Here is a 15,154-nt window from a genome sequence, read left to right on the forward strand (position 1 = left end):
TTTCCGTGCTACTGTTTATCCTCGACAGTCTGCTGTTTCTAACACTGCAGTGTTTGCTCTGAAGAAACCAGTTGATAGCCCGATCCTATGTATTCAAAGTATGAAACTGATCTTTAAAACCTCCAGGGTTTGTTAACCATATGGATCTGCACATTATACCTATGGTTAGCACTCACAGTTCTGAGGTTCTGGGTTCAAATCACTGAGTTGTTCTTCTAATTTTCCCAAAAACATTCATATTAGGGTTGTTGAAGACTCTAAATTGTCCATAGGCGCAATTTTAAGTGTTAAAGATTATTTGTCTGTGGGTCCCCGATGATTGGGCGAAGAACCGTTCAGGGTTTGATGTACTGAACGCAACACTCTGCCATTCCGATACATATTAGATGGAAACGGCGGCGTTTAGTTCGCCGTAGATTTTCCAGATGCCGTCGGTCTGCGGACACTTAGCATTCCGTCCTGTCCTGTCCTGTCCTGTCCTGTACGTGGCATTGAAGTGCACAACCGAGACAGCTGGCGTCACGGCGCTGCACCGGCTTGGTGCCGGCACCCCGGATGGGGACGGCACAGGCACATGTTCAAAGTCGATGGGTTGGGCTCAAACAGTAGTGTGATGCTCCAAAAATGCAGACGAGTTATGAGTTTTCGTAAATTAAAATCATATATCTCAGTGGTTGTAAAACATCATGTAGTCTCTAAATTTAAAGAAAAATAGTTTTATTGTCCAGAGCTATTTATAGACATTCAGTGCGAGCTTTCCATAAATGACAGAATGACTCATACTGTGTGCTTCAAAACGTTAGTCATATATATAAACCATTTTCTAATTTTATATTTTTTAGTTTTAAATGGTAAAAAATAATTGCCTTTTTTTCCATACATAAAACCTTATAAGCTTCAAAGTGGAACATAATTAGAAATCTGGAAGTGCACGACTGCGGATCCGAGTCGACTAGATAAGTCTTGAATCCTGACCGGGGAACTCATTGGATGACGTGCAACAATTTAATTCCTCAAATTTGTTCAAATTCATTCATTCATCTCATTTTGTTCTCCTGTTTTGGTTAGCAATGCAGTTTGAATGAGCTCAGCATTTAACTTTTTTGAATGTTCGTGTGAGCATTGTAGTGTCAACGAAGTGAGAATGACAATACTGTTCCCTCTGATCATGATGCTCGATCTATTTTGGAAAACTGCATTTAATCGTCATAAACATTTTGGGTTCGAAGGTCCATCAAGGGTGCTTTGAAACCTTTGCCGCGGAAGAAGTTGATTTAAAACACCTTAGCTATGAACGCTCTATCTCGTCTATTTTGGGCGGTAAATACAGCGGTGTCCCACATGCGCGTCTGAGACGAATGGCTGTCGGTCGCAATGGTGCCTCGAAGAATATTTGATGTGAAGTGATGTTGGCTCGTGGCGCAGCAGCTTGTCTGACTGCTTGGCTTGACCCACTTTGCCTCTCGCCTAGACAAGTGTCGTTGTTTTCCAAAACACCGTGCAGTGAACGCCCTTTTATTGAGACTAGCCGCGATAGGTGAAAAACCCTGATGTTGAGAAGCCTGATCTTATTTTATAGTTTCACTCATCCCGCATGTTTTAAACACAGAATTTGGATTAAGTACTCTTTTGGCACAGTGGTTGGGAATCACTGGTCTAATCAGTGTGAACTGAAATGTGAACTTCGCATTTGCTCTGAGGTTAGCAATATGTCTATGACAGTAGACTGTGCAGGGTAATATTATTTAATTCGCCCCGGATGATCGTAGCTGAAACCTCCGAGGTGCCACAGCTCTCCATATCGTTGGATCACATTTCAGGTCTAAATGCAGCAGTGGCAGCAGTGCCCTGCAAAAAGCTCTTACCCGCACGTTTGAATTCATTACGCCTGCCCGCGAACGTCAAATGCCGCTCCAGCTCCTGAAGACACATGGAACGTGGCGGTAAAATCCAGAAATATACCGTAATTTCCAGCCTACAAGCCATGAATTTTTTCACACGCTTTCAACCCTGCCGTTTGTGCGGTAATGCGGCGCTAGCGTTAGTGCGGCGCTAGCGTTAGCGCACCTGGATATAACCCTCGGTACACAGAGATTCATGCTAACGCTAGTACCGCACTAGCGTTAAACTCTTTCTGTGTACCGAGGCTTATAACCAGGTGAGCTCTGTAGGCCGGGAAATACGGTACTAATATTTTGCACGGGCCAGCAATGATTCAAGGCGAGTGGGCGCTAACGAGGAAGGCGTGGAGAAGAGGCGTGGAGGATGCCAAGTGATAATTATTACTTACAGTACGATATTAAAATTGTAATCTGAGGGCTGGATCGCTGTGGTGCAGCCTGTTGAGGGACTGCTCCTGAATCCCCAGTGGTTGATTTAGGAACACTGAGGAGGAGAATTATTTAAAGCTGTGCGTGTGTAATTTTGAGAGGGCCTTCACACAGCACTAATAAACGTTGCTAAATTAATTACGCCTCTAGATTGTCACTCAAAACCGAGCTTCGCGGTCTTTGTGTCTCATATCGGATGACATCGCTCAGTTGTTTGAAAATGACCCCGACTGAAGCTCAGCAGTGTAGTTAAAAATCCGGGTTTGTTTTATCACTAATGAGTTGCAGATTGGCTTTTGTAATGTAATCTGCCGAGGTGTTTATTGGACCTTTCATGTGCAAATCAGATTCAGTTCACTGCCAGCGCAAACATTTATGAGCAGCACAGAGAGTCAGAATATCTGCAGTCAGAATGTGCAATTAATTGGGTTACATACGTACGGGTAATCGGGCCAAATTCGAGAACTTTGCCCCGCAACTCCATGTTCCAAAGCGTGGATTCTCTGATCTTTATGAAATTACCAAAGATTGGATAAAGCCAACTCAACTTTTTTTGTTTAAAATGTATTAAAGTGTACAGATTGGTCCTGATGTTTTGCTCTGACCAACCAATCGGTGTGTAGGCTGTGCCCTGCGAGGTGAATTTGCGATCTGATTAGATCGGGATTGGATCCATCCCACACAGCAGTCCGTGGATTGGTTGCACCTAATTGAAACTTTCTCATGACGGGTAACTATCGAAAATAGGCAGATGTCCAAGCCAGTTTCTTTTCTGCGCTGTGACTAGATGAATTCTTCTGCATGCTCACATACACTCCCTGCGGCCAATGACCTGTGTTGAACAGCTGCTGGATGCCAGTTCGCAGAGTTTAGAAGAGATAATTTCCGGTCTTATTCTTCCCGTTTTTTTTTGTATTCAACACCTGCTCAGGAGGGATTTTTTACTCCAGCTGCGGAGGTGAAATGGAAATAAAATAGGAGTAATTCCGAACAGATAACAGTTTACACCGCCTCTTGCAGAGAGCTTCCTGTGAGATGGAATTGATGTGTTATTCAGCTAAAGGAAGGTTGTTTTTGTTTTTATTTTCTTCAACCTTGTTTGTTCCTACAGCCAAAAAGAAAATGGAATAAAAACGCAGGAAAATGGGGAAAATCTGAACCACATTCCAAGTCGAAACCGCAGCGGTTAGCGACGCACGTAAACAATCTCCCTGATGTATTAAAGGGCGTAATCTTCCCATATGACGTAAAGAAGAACCTCGGGGAATATTCAAAGATCATTTTCTGTCATTTGCAAATGCACTAAGCAATTTATTAGCCCCTCCCTGTCATTTTGCGCTGTTTCTCTGCTGTGATCTTTTTTTTATGCTGTTGTAACTTACTACTATCCTTGTTGAACAGCTATCCTAGTTTATCAGGGAAATCCCATTTGTAACTCCCCAGTGATAGCTAAATAGCTGCAATATTGAGGGACGACCAAAAGAAAAAAAAAAAGCCTTGATGCTTAACATTTCACCAAACCGGATCAAAGTATTGGATTGTGGAAACAGGGATATAACGCGTCTAAGCACATCTAAGTTACTATTTTTGATGCATGCCTCGGCCTTTGGCGGCGGATGCGCGTGGCCGTTTGAGGCTTCACCAGTTAACAAGTCTGCGAGGTCAGCCAGCCGACTTCAGAACAACACAAAATGTCCTTTTAATACGACCAGACTCGTGTGTTGTGCTCTCGCAGTCTCACATTCAAGTTGAGTTTCATCATACTGCAGCAAAATAAAGTCGTTAGCGCGCCTTCATCTGGCGTCCAAAGACGGCGTGATTCCCACTCGGAGGACAACAGTACTGTACTTTAAAGCTCACTATGACAGGGAAGGAAAATGATAGAAATGAGATGTTCTGTTTTCACTGTTCGTTTTCACCCAACTTTGATGTTATAACCTATAACTTTGTTTTAAATTGCCATTGGCCAACAAATGTATTCTCCACTCAAACGGAAAGATTTTTGGTTCCTCATGACTAAAAGGTGGAAAACCCATTGGAATTAAATGAAACTAACAAAAGTAGGCCAACTAATAACAAAAAAATATTGGAAATTAGGCATTACTTTCCAATTCAAAGACTGAGGTTTTTCCATTTTTATTTTGCTTTTGGTTCTTTATGCAGTTAAAGATCCAATTACATGCTCAAAGTGTTCTGCACATTTCTGTCCAGAATGCCTCGGTAGCCTTCTTGACATATTGTTGTTTTTTTCTGCACAGATTTGAGTCATGTGCCAGATCTACCACAACAACCCCAGAACAAAACCAAGCTTTCTCCTTGTTTCAAGCTTGCTGATTCTTGAGAACACGTTTGACTCCAGAACGTCTCGAGCATCTTGAGATTTCATTGTACCCTTCACAGATTCCATTAACCGCGAAGTTTCCTCCCCTGTTTCAAGCTTTCCGATACTAAAACGTGAAAAAAATGCCATGTTACGAGCTAGAAAGAATTAAAATTGCCCTAGAAATACTTCTACTCTTCTGCTATCCTCTCCCCTAACTTTGAAATCATTTTTTTCATAAGTGACTCTGGCTGTAAATGTGACATACTTTGGCATCAAGTCACATTTCCCGTTCTCAATCTCAGCTCTGACGAGAGCCGGAGAAGACTGCCGGACCCCCTGGGTTCCAGCGAAGCCAACGGTCCAGGGGGGAGGGCTTTGAACCTTGTCCAGCTGCATCCTCTTCAAGGCCTTTCAGTTGAAACATTTTTTATATATTTTTTTCTCCTAGCGAGTAATAGCTTTCAGAATGTTCACCTCTCTATTAATAGTGAGAGGAGGAACTGTGGATGAGCAGCGGCGGTCACGAGGTCAAAGGACTTTATGCCTCCCGCTGCATGTTTATTGCAGCCATACACAGTCCATCGCCGCTTCCCTTTACTCACTTAATGTCAGGCAAAGGCCAGCTTCTATGAAAGATTCCTCATTTGCATACTCAATGGAGAGCGGATGACGGAGGGCGATATAAAGATGTGCAAATTGCTCAACACGCGAACCCATTAACTGGCTCGACGTACGCGCTAGCGTGCGTTCGTGCGAGGCTACTGTAAAATGCCAGCGCTAGCCCATCGGAGGTTAAGAAGCTTCGACAGCTGGAGCGTTTCCAGAAACGTGAGTGGACAGATGGGCGGACGGGTGGAAAACCAGGTCTGGGATGTCACTTGGTTTCATTCGTAGCCCGCTGACCTGTTATCCCTCTCTCTTGCTAGCCCCCCATACCACTGGTCAGAGGAATTTGCTGTCTTTTGATGGAAAATATATTCAATCGTCATAATAATCTGTAACCTTTAGTCTCGCATATGACTTTCTTAGTACTGACGAATGACTGATTAGACTGTGGAATATGTTTCTCGTTGGTTTGATTACCGGAATTACCGGAATATATGTGCCGAGGAAGTGACTTTTACCGGCCCTGTTAGTGCTGCGCTAGCGTTGGCGCTGTGCTAGCGTGTTGCTGCTGTGTTACTAGCCTGTCTCAGTGATATTTACCGGTAAATTTACCGGCCTTGTTAGCGCTAGATATGGTATGGTAGTCATAGCATAGTGAATGTTTTGTGAAGGATTAGCTTTTTAAGATACATTTTGCAAGTGACAATATGCATTTATTAGCAAAATGGATGGCTTCCGCATGAAAAAATTTGATAATTTCCTATATTAACACATTCACTGCCATAGACTGCATTAGAAGTCAAATATCTTTGAACTCGGGAAGCTGAGATGAATGAGTTTTACTAGTTAAAATTGTTAATATTTCAAAAAGTATGATCCCCAAAAACTTTCATTTGAAACTCATCTCACAGTGTTACCATTGAAAATAAATGAATTCTACATCATTGGATTTGGAAGGCATGTGCATATGGAGAAAATTCTCCGTAGCTTCCGCTGACAAGTCAGGCTAAATCTTTGTAATCATCGACATACTGTAAATTTTTCTCTCAATTGAGATATATATCCCACTAACATCTTTCCTTTACACCATTTACTTAAATACATTCCAACTTAAACAGGGCTTTGGTGGTATCTCTGGGGGAAAAAATTGCAACATGTGAATTTGTGATTTGCAAAATGCAAATAGCTCGGGGTCCACTGTAAGATCATTACACTTTGATATTTTTTCAGCTTTTTGTTTAATACTTGCTCAAAATAACCAAACATCATATTTTTTGTAGGTTTTTTTTTAACCTTTTACCCCATAATCGGGATATTTAAAATGTGATTAAAATCTCAATGTTTGGTAGTTTTGAGCAGCTTTGGAATTAAGTGATTTATGGGTGGGGGGGCTGAAAAAAATGACTTTAATGGGAACAGTAAAATTATTAATTTTATAAAGGATTTACTGTATTTTCACTGGTAATGTACCAGATTGGCATGGAACATATCCCCCCCAAATGTATGAGTGGAAGAAAATAAAGACTAAATAAACAACAGAAATGTCACCAAAAATACAATTTCTGTACCATTTTGTCTGAAAATAAATGCCCCCCCCCCCCAATAAAAAACAAAACAAAACCAAGGAGGGCACAAGAATAAGAGCACCTTTTATCCGTGGTATTACCATGTTTTGCTTTGTGACTCAAGTAAACAGTGTGACGGTTGCTCCTTTTTCATATTTTCTCCCAGGGACAGACATTCATTATTAATGCAGAGTGGCGAACGGGTGATGGATTGGTCTCCTAACCCACAATGGACTGTTTGTTATTTATCAAAACAATGTTGAGTTCATACACACTTCATTTATCCTCCTCTCTTCCCCCTTCTCCCTTTTTCTTTGTCCTTTTTTTTTCTCCTCTTCCCCCCTCGCTGCGGGCGGACTCGCTCATTTTTCATCATTGGACGGCGGGGGCTCCAGTTGGCGGCTGTGTCTAGTCACGCCAGCTGGAGCCGCCGCTGATGATGCCTAATCAAACTTCATTTTAATATCACAGATGGCTCTCTAAAACAAAAATAACTAAATGAAACCCGGGCCTCGAAAGTGGTGAGAGATGGCGGTCGGGGAGAGCAAATTGCATGAGGGGCTCAAATGAGAGAAACTTTATCTCCTTAGAATGATCTCCCAAAGGTTACTCTCGGTGGCATCAGATACCAACCCCATCCCTTGGCTCATTTATCGTGTGTGTGTGTGTGTGTGTGTGTAATTCCAGACAATAAACAAGTATGCCATGATCTACATTAACAGCCTCCGGTAAATTCTAATGTTTGATAATCAGCCTCTCTGGAGAGTATGACACATTTCATTTGTTTTTTGTCACGTTATTCAATAAATATGGATTCTGACCTGCTCCAGATGACGGACGTGGGCGTTCCGTGCTCTTGTATTGGATTTTTGCGGACTGTTGGATTGAAGATGAAAAATATTTTTTGAATTCGAATGTGTAATGTGATAACAGTCGAGTCAGTCGCTTAATCGATTACATTTTTTTTTTTTCAGCAAATTACAGTGGCCCACAAGCTTTTTTATCCTATCGACTGGTTTCACGTAGAAATAAATTGTGCCGCTGATATGAATACTTCAAAACTTGCGTCAATCGGAATACCTGAACTCGTAAGGCAAACGGCTATTCTCATCCAGTCAATTGATTTTTGTCTTCTCAGACCTACAAAGATGTAGGACGACTGACAGACATTTCGCTGCTGCACAGAACAAAATAATCCAGCAACGGCAGCTTCCACTTTTAAACTCTATGCAGTGCAGTAAAGACACTAATCAGTTCAAAATATATGTAGCTTTGAGATAAATCCTTCACTGAGCCAAAGACTGGTACAGGGCTACACAGGGAGTCTATTGTCATGACAGTCTCAATTACTTTTGTAAAACAGGTGCATCCACCTGTGTCTGTGTACACACCGCTTGTCTTGGTCACGTGATCTCGTTCTTTTTCTTTCGGCTCGTCCCGTGAGGAGTCACCACAGCGTGTCATCTTTTTTCCATCAAAGCCCATCTCGTGGATCTTCCTCTAACACCCACTGTCCTCATGTCCTCCCTCACAACATCCATCAATCTTCTCTTTGTTCTTCTTCTCGCTCTTTTGCCTGGCAGCTCCATCCTCAGCACCCTTCTACCGATATACTCACTCTCTCTTGTCTCTGAACATGTCCAAACCATCTAAGTCTGGTCTCTCGAACCTTTGTCTCCAAAACATCCAACCTTGGCTGTCCCTCTAATAAGCTCATTTCTAGTCCTATCCAACCTGCTCACTCCGAGCGAGAACCTCAACATCTTCATTTCTGCCACCTCCAGTTCTGCTTCCTGTTGTCTCTTCAGTGCCACCGTCTATAATCCGTACATCATGGCCGGCCGGCCTCACAACTGTTTTATACACTTTTCCCTTCATCCTAGCAGAGACTCTTCTGCCACATCGAACACCAGACACCTTCTGCCAGGTGTTCCACCCTGCTCGGACCCGTTTCCTCACTTCCTTATCACACTCACCATTGCTCTGTATTGTTGACCCCACGTATTTGTTTTGTCATGTTTAAAAAAAAAAAAAAGTTTTCTCACAAGCTAGCAAAAATTTGTAAAAACAAATCAAGAATGAGAAGACGTTATCGGCTCCAAGAAACAGAATGCTGCATTTAAGAGACAATTTCAGCAATTCTACAAAAAATACAAGTTGATCATGTCAGGTGATTCTTATACACCAAGCCTGCTTTACGTAATACTGGCTGTGGCAACAGGTTGGCAAATGGTACAATTAATCCTTCGAAACTGCCTAAAACTGAATTGGGCATTGGAAACTTGGGATATTCTGCATTAGAGTGGACCTAAGGAATGTACTTCAGTTGTCATTGTCTTGCAATATCCCAAGATAAGACTTGCTCGTTGAAGAGAAGCCCACTAATTAGAACAGCTGCATTCAGCGTATTGGTCCACGGTATCAAATGCGTAGCAATCGAGTGGATGTAGGCCAGACAGATTGCTGTGCTAACCGTGCCTGTCAGGTCGGCCAAAGCAGAGTTTATCAGGTGGAGATTGACTCTTGAGCTCACGGCGATGGGGGGGGGGTCTTGTGCATCGGAGTCTCCAGTAATAAAGCCCAGAGGCAAAGCTTTAATGGACGTGACGTCAATCGGGAGAGCGGAGGGAACGGGGGAGGGAGTTGGGCCATTAAAGAGAGCATTGGGCTAATAAAAGTGTACTTTTTTTGTGTGTGGCTTCATTTGTTGGCCTATAAAGCCAAATAGACACTGGTGTGGTTATGAAAACCAAATGTATACTTAACCAGTGGTCCTCAAACGACGATCCCCTGGGAAAAAAATACTCTCTTCTAAGGTCTCCCTGGACCCACAAACCTTGGGAATGCCTGCGCTAAACAAAATATATCTATTTAACCTTGGTGACCAATTGGTTAACATGAATGCATCACAGTTGAGAGATCCTGGGATTAAATTTTGGCTCCACTCTTTCTTGTCTTCTTTGATAATCATGAGTCTTCTCACCCAGACCAAACCAGATATTTGTTGTAAACTGACCTGGGAGCGGCAGACCGGTGCCACAGTGCTTTCCAGACTTGGAAAAAGAGAAGAAATAGAAGAAGCTAGGGTAACTCTTACCTTATTTGGTAACTAAAATGCTGTTACAAGCCTTCTCCTAATCATTTTTATTGTGGGGAATAGCTTTGGAGACACCTTAGTACAACCAGTTCGTCGTCTTCTTTTTCTGTCTGGAAACCGAGCGAGTTTTAGGACACGTCACAACTGGCTATAAAAAAGTCAATTTTTTTATACAACTTTGAAGGGGTTTCCTAACATAAATACTGAACAGGTTTAACATGTCCGATTGTCTGCCCCATCTGGGACGGACAAGATAATTTGTTGGAGACATTTGATTATCTGGCATTTGCTGATTTTGATTTGAAGAGGTGAGAAATGCTCAAATTCTGCTTCATGATAAATAGGTACGTTGGTACTCTGCTAGTAGTTGGTGTTGTTGACCCAACCGTCTTCCAACCATATCTGGGAGAAAAGATCACACACCAGTCACGAAAGTCTCTCAGAGACATCTAATAATCTGGGTTTTGCTGACCTTGATTGCAAGAGAGAGAAAAATTCAGCAAATTTGGCCCAGATGTCGGTATGTCTGTACCCCGATTGACTCGTGAGCATTTGTTCGGAGCTGACTTTCCTGCAACTCCCACAGGACTGCCGTATGTCTTGCAATTAGCGCGGCGCTTCTTCGACAAAACGCATCGGCGAAATCAAACCGCAGCATTATCAATTTAGTTTATCCAGGATGGTTGCTGGCGTCGCGCGGCGGCAGGAGAACATCGATACGTGCGCTGCATCTCTCCGGCAGGTGTCCGTGGGCTGAAAGAGGATCCACACATGAGTATGAATAATAAAACAGAAACGAGGTGCCACTGGTGCACACGTAGCTGCCGGTAGATGAACATTGCTTTCAGATTGCTGTCTGCCCCGAGTCCTCCAAGGACTGGGGGGAGTGGTAATGAGGGCTGAAGGATGATTCTGATGGGGCTAAATCTGTGTGTGCTGCATCTCGAGAAGGCCGCCGCATCGTGTTTTTGCAGGCCCCCCTGTTTGGATGACGAGCATGCCAATTAATCCGACTTTGCCCCCCACCCCCCCACCCCTCGCCCTCCCCGGCTGCCTCTCAATCACTCCAAGTGGACCCCTCTTGTTCATAGCGCCATTATTTTTAGCACGCTACAATTTCATCTCTGTGCTCCTTGAATAATTAGCAGCCTTGGAAGGAGAGCCTGACGAATAGAGGCAAACAACGGTAGCCATCGCAATCAGATTTGTCCTTAGGAAAGGGAAATTCTGGACCGACTTCATTAATTTAATATCACAGACCCTGCTTTACATGCAGGGATAGATTTTTTTTTTTAAATGGAAATTATGCAAAAAGGAAGCAGCGGGGGGGTTGAGGGGTTCTAGGGTTTTTGAATATAAGCTCTGACCTTCCTGTAGGGTGTTTGCGTGTTCATCCTGTGCTCTAAAACATTTAATCATTGAAGGGTAAATTGTCTATAAATTCAAACATCAGTGTAAATGGTCTGTATTTATTTTTGCCCTGGGTTGACTGGCAACCAGTCCAGGTTGTGGTCTGCTTTTAGCTCGAAATGGGATAGACTCAAGCTCCCCCTGACCTAGAAAGCCGAGGGATTCCATGGATTCGTAGTTACTGGTCCAAAGCATCTGTAACGATACACTCGCCTCTAAAATGGCTGATGAAGGGATTTGACCATTGGATGGATTTGTGAACAAAGATTATGAAATTATGGTGGTGGTAAGTGGAAAAACTACAAATACTTTTTTAGAGACATTTGTCATGTAATTTGTACTTGTACTTGAGTATTTTTCTGATATCTTTTAACCTCTACGCCCTACATTTTAAAACTCTTTTGCTCTTTTCTTTAATTTCTCTATTTGGCTTTTTTCCGCCCTTCTGTGGATTCGGTACATTGAGGGATTTTTTTTTTCATATTCATATCATCCATAATTTGCCATATCACAGAATAAACACTGCTGATCCTTGAAATAAATGTTCAAGAAAAAAAATCTTTAAAGCACATTACAAGGAATAAAATGACGATCTCAATTATTATAATAGTAATAATAGTATATTAAGTGTTACGAGTACAGTAGACAATGAGAGTGTGGTGATGATCATTAAGAGTCTGGGAAGGTTCATCCAGCTCTAAAATAAGTCATATGTATGTATATATTACTACTTGGCAGATTACACCTATTGCCTCCATGGCACAGGTGTCAAACTCAAGGCCCAGGTGCAAGGTCTGGCCCGCCACATGATTTTATGTGTCCCCCAAAGTCAAATCTAGTGTCAATTTCAATTATTCTTGTAAAAATCTGTACAAAAAGGTCAAATTGTGCATGTATCATAAATGATCAAGTTGAGATATTCCAAGCATTTTTGTATTACCAAACATGAATAGTTGGAAAAACACATTACCCTTGACTTCTGGTTCCAGAAGTAGATCATAAATTGATGATGTAAATACAATGATGATGATTAAATATTTGTATTGTTTCAGAGTCATAACGCCCCTCTGAGGGAAACTGGAACCACAATGATGCCCTTGAGAAAAATGAGTTTGACACCCCCTGCTCTACGGGTGGTCCCAAACCTACCGGTAACCCCCGCAATAATTACTATTGCCCATTACCATTGCCCCGACTTGGTTACGCCCTACTACTGTCTATTAATCACATGTAGTATGAAATCTGTAATATTCTCCAGGATCATCATTTTGCACAGAACCACACATTTGCATGATAAGCCCGACCGACATGTCCGATTTCGTCAAGCTATGTTCCAGCCGTGAGAGAGGAGAGTACATTTGGTTTGTTCTGATGCGAGTTTGTTCAAGAGACTTGCTCCTGCTACGTTTCTAACACCATCACGGGACCGTTAAAATCCTCTGATCTGAGGATCTGACAGGGGCCTAGCTCACGATCAAAGATGCGTGCCGTAGCTTCGGGCAAGGACATGTAGGTCAGAGTTTTGCGTATGTGTGTGTGTGTGTGTTGGGGCGGTGGAACACCGGCAGAGTGGAAATACAAATGTACATGTTGCCAATTCGGAGTCCTGCACGGTTGTCTGTCTCGTGAATGACGATGACACGTTCCGCGAGGGGAAAGCTAAGCTCGGCGTTGGGTTGAAACGCTTCCATTTCGCCTTTGATCGGCGCCGTGAAATTCAAGCTGCCAGGCGCAAAACCTCGTCTGGCTTCTTTTTGTGGCGGTAGGGGAGGAGAGAAGACAACATTCCCATTTGGGAGACGGGGCGGGAGGGGGCTATTTAATAATTCTCAAGGAGGAGTGGGAGTGAGTCACGGATAAAAATGGACCCAACTCAGTATGGGACAGGCTAATGAAACGCCGGGAAATGGTCATTTATTTATTCAGTCTTGAATATTTTCGAGCTTCAGCATTGTGCAAATCATCTCAATCAAATCATCGAAGGTGATCATGTGGTTGTGTAACTGGAACACTGCCTGGAATCAAACCCACTAATGTGTTGGTCATTTTGTGGGTGTGGTCTGATCTGGATGTAGCACGTGTACGTCTATCAGTTAAGTTCTGTGCCACTCGGAGTGGTACCCAAGTGGACCCAACTAAAAATCAGTTTGCTACACCCGACATTTGTTCAAACCGGGCTCGTCACTGTTTATTACAAGAATCGGTGGTCATTTCTTGTATGACTGTAGAGGGAAAAGGGGAGGCGGGACGGGAAGCGGCAGCAGCGGCGTTGTTTGCGGTGTCGGGGGCTGGAAGGGGTTCTTGTATCGATTCATCCCCTGCAGCAACGTGCCAAGCAGCTTCTTTCATAATCCTCCCCGCCTAAATAATTCATCGCTTGCCCTCAAAATTTCATCAGCACCTTCACGATGGAGACAATATCCTCCACTGAGTCGACGGCGGCATGGATTCAAAGCGTGGAAGGAGCAGCTGTGATACCCCGTAAACCAGAAAGGGGGGCGGGGTTGACCTCTGCGGTGCACCCATGTGCCTGCTTGCTCCCAGGGTGCTGGAAAGCTACCCACTTAGCCTCGCTAATGGTGTGTGCTTGCGTTCCCCGCTGTGAGGGGCTCAAAGAAGGGCGAACCTTTCATGTATATTTGATGCATCTTAATCTGACCTTGCTAATAATGGCAACCGACACTGGAGGTTTGAGATCCAGAGAAGATGAAGCGTGTTCAGTTCTCACCGGGTCTGTAAAGATGCGATGGCTCGGCTTTGTGAATGCAGGCATTAGAATCTGTACGTTTACATTACCTTAGAAATATGTCCATTTATTTCGAGTTTTGTCATAATACTCTAGTGCCGTTGTAGAGGAGTCTGTGTTATTAACAGATTCATAATTGCAATTTGTACTTTCACACACGTTTCAAAATGTCAGTTTTTCTTGGTTGATGGTTCCAATTCAGCGCGCGGTGTGATATCTATTATTATTTCTGCTCATTAGCATCTTTTCGCAGCCAAAATGAGAACAACAATATTTGGGCATTAATCCATTCATGTTCCAAAACATTAATAGTTTAATAAAAATACCTCGGGCGACACGGTGGATCAGCTGATAAAGCTTTGGCCTCACAGTTCTGAGGTCACAGGTTCAATCCCGGACCTGCCTGTGTGGAGTGTGCATGTTCTCCCCATGCCTGCGTGGGTTCCCTCCGGGCACTCCGGTTTAACCCCACATCCCAAAAACATGGACCACTCTAAATTGCCTCTAGGTGTGATTGTGAGTACGGCGATTTGTCTCAATGTGCCCTATGATTGGCTGCCGACCAGTTCAGGGTGTACCCCGCCTCCTGCCCACTGACAGCTGGGATAGGCTCCAGCACTCCCCGTGACCCTCGTGAGGATAAGCGCCGAAGATAATGGATGGATGGATAAAAATACCTCCTGAAAAATACTTATTGTATCCATGAGCATCGGTTCCAGGCTTGCGCGAATATCACATTAACATGCACAGCTCTGTCAATTTCATATTTACAGCGGCTCAAGTAATAAACTGTGGAGACAGCGGAGTTCTCGCTCCGAGCTTTGGCTGGAAACGCCCTCCTATTTTTTTTTTGTTTTTGTTTTGCGAGGCTGCAAGAAGACAAATGTTGGCTCGCAAGGTGTTGTTTAGTTTAGCGTCGCAACTCACGCCGGGCATTCGTAGCAGAGTCTGCGGCACTGACTTGTTGTAGCCAAACATGTAAAAACGAGCACGCGTGGACTGGACTACGTCTGCCACACGATGACTATAACAAGGGAAAGAAAGTATTGTACTGCAGTTTAAGCAAAGGAACATGAA

The 15,154-nt window shown here is 43.3% G+C and overlaps 1 protein-coding gene across 8 annotated transcripts in view; it reads left to right on the plus strand.

The window, feature by feature from the left end:
* Positions 1 to 15,154, plus strand: part of trpc1 (transient receptor potential cation channel, subfamily C, member 1) — a 71,159-nt gene that overhangs the window by 23,220 nt on the left and 32,785 nt on the right. Inside the window, exon 1 of one of the 8 annotated variants that reach the window (XM_061805722.1) lies at positions 11,410 to 11,617. The exons of 6 other annotated variants lie outside the window; for them this stretch is intronic. The gene's annotated coding sequence lies outside the window, so the exon portion shown is untranslated. Of the gene's footprint in view, positions 1 to 11,409; positions 11,618 to 12,397; positions 12,483 to 15,154 lie in introns of those variants that run through there. One more of the 8 variants, XM_061805721.1, reaches the window with a different exon arrangement.

This window comes from Syngnathoides biaculeatus, chromosome 19 (assembly GCF_019802595.1).
Source record: "Syngnathoides biaculeatus isolate LvHL_M chromosome 19, ASM1980259v1, whole genome shotgun sequence".
NCBI lineage: Eukaryota > Metazoa > Chordata > Actinopteri > Syngnathiformes > Syngnathidae > Syngnathoides > Syngnathoides biaculeatus.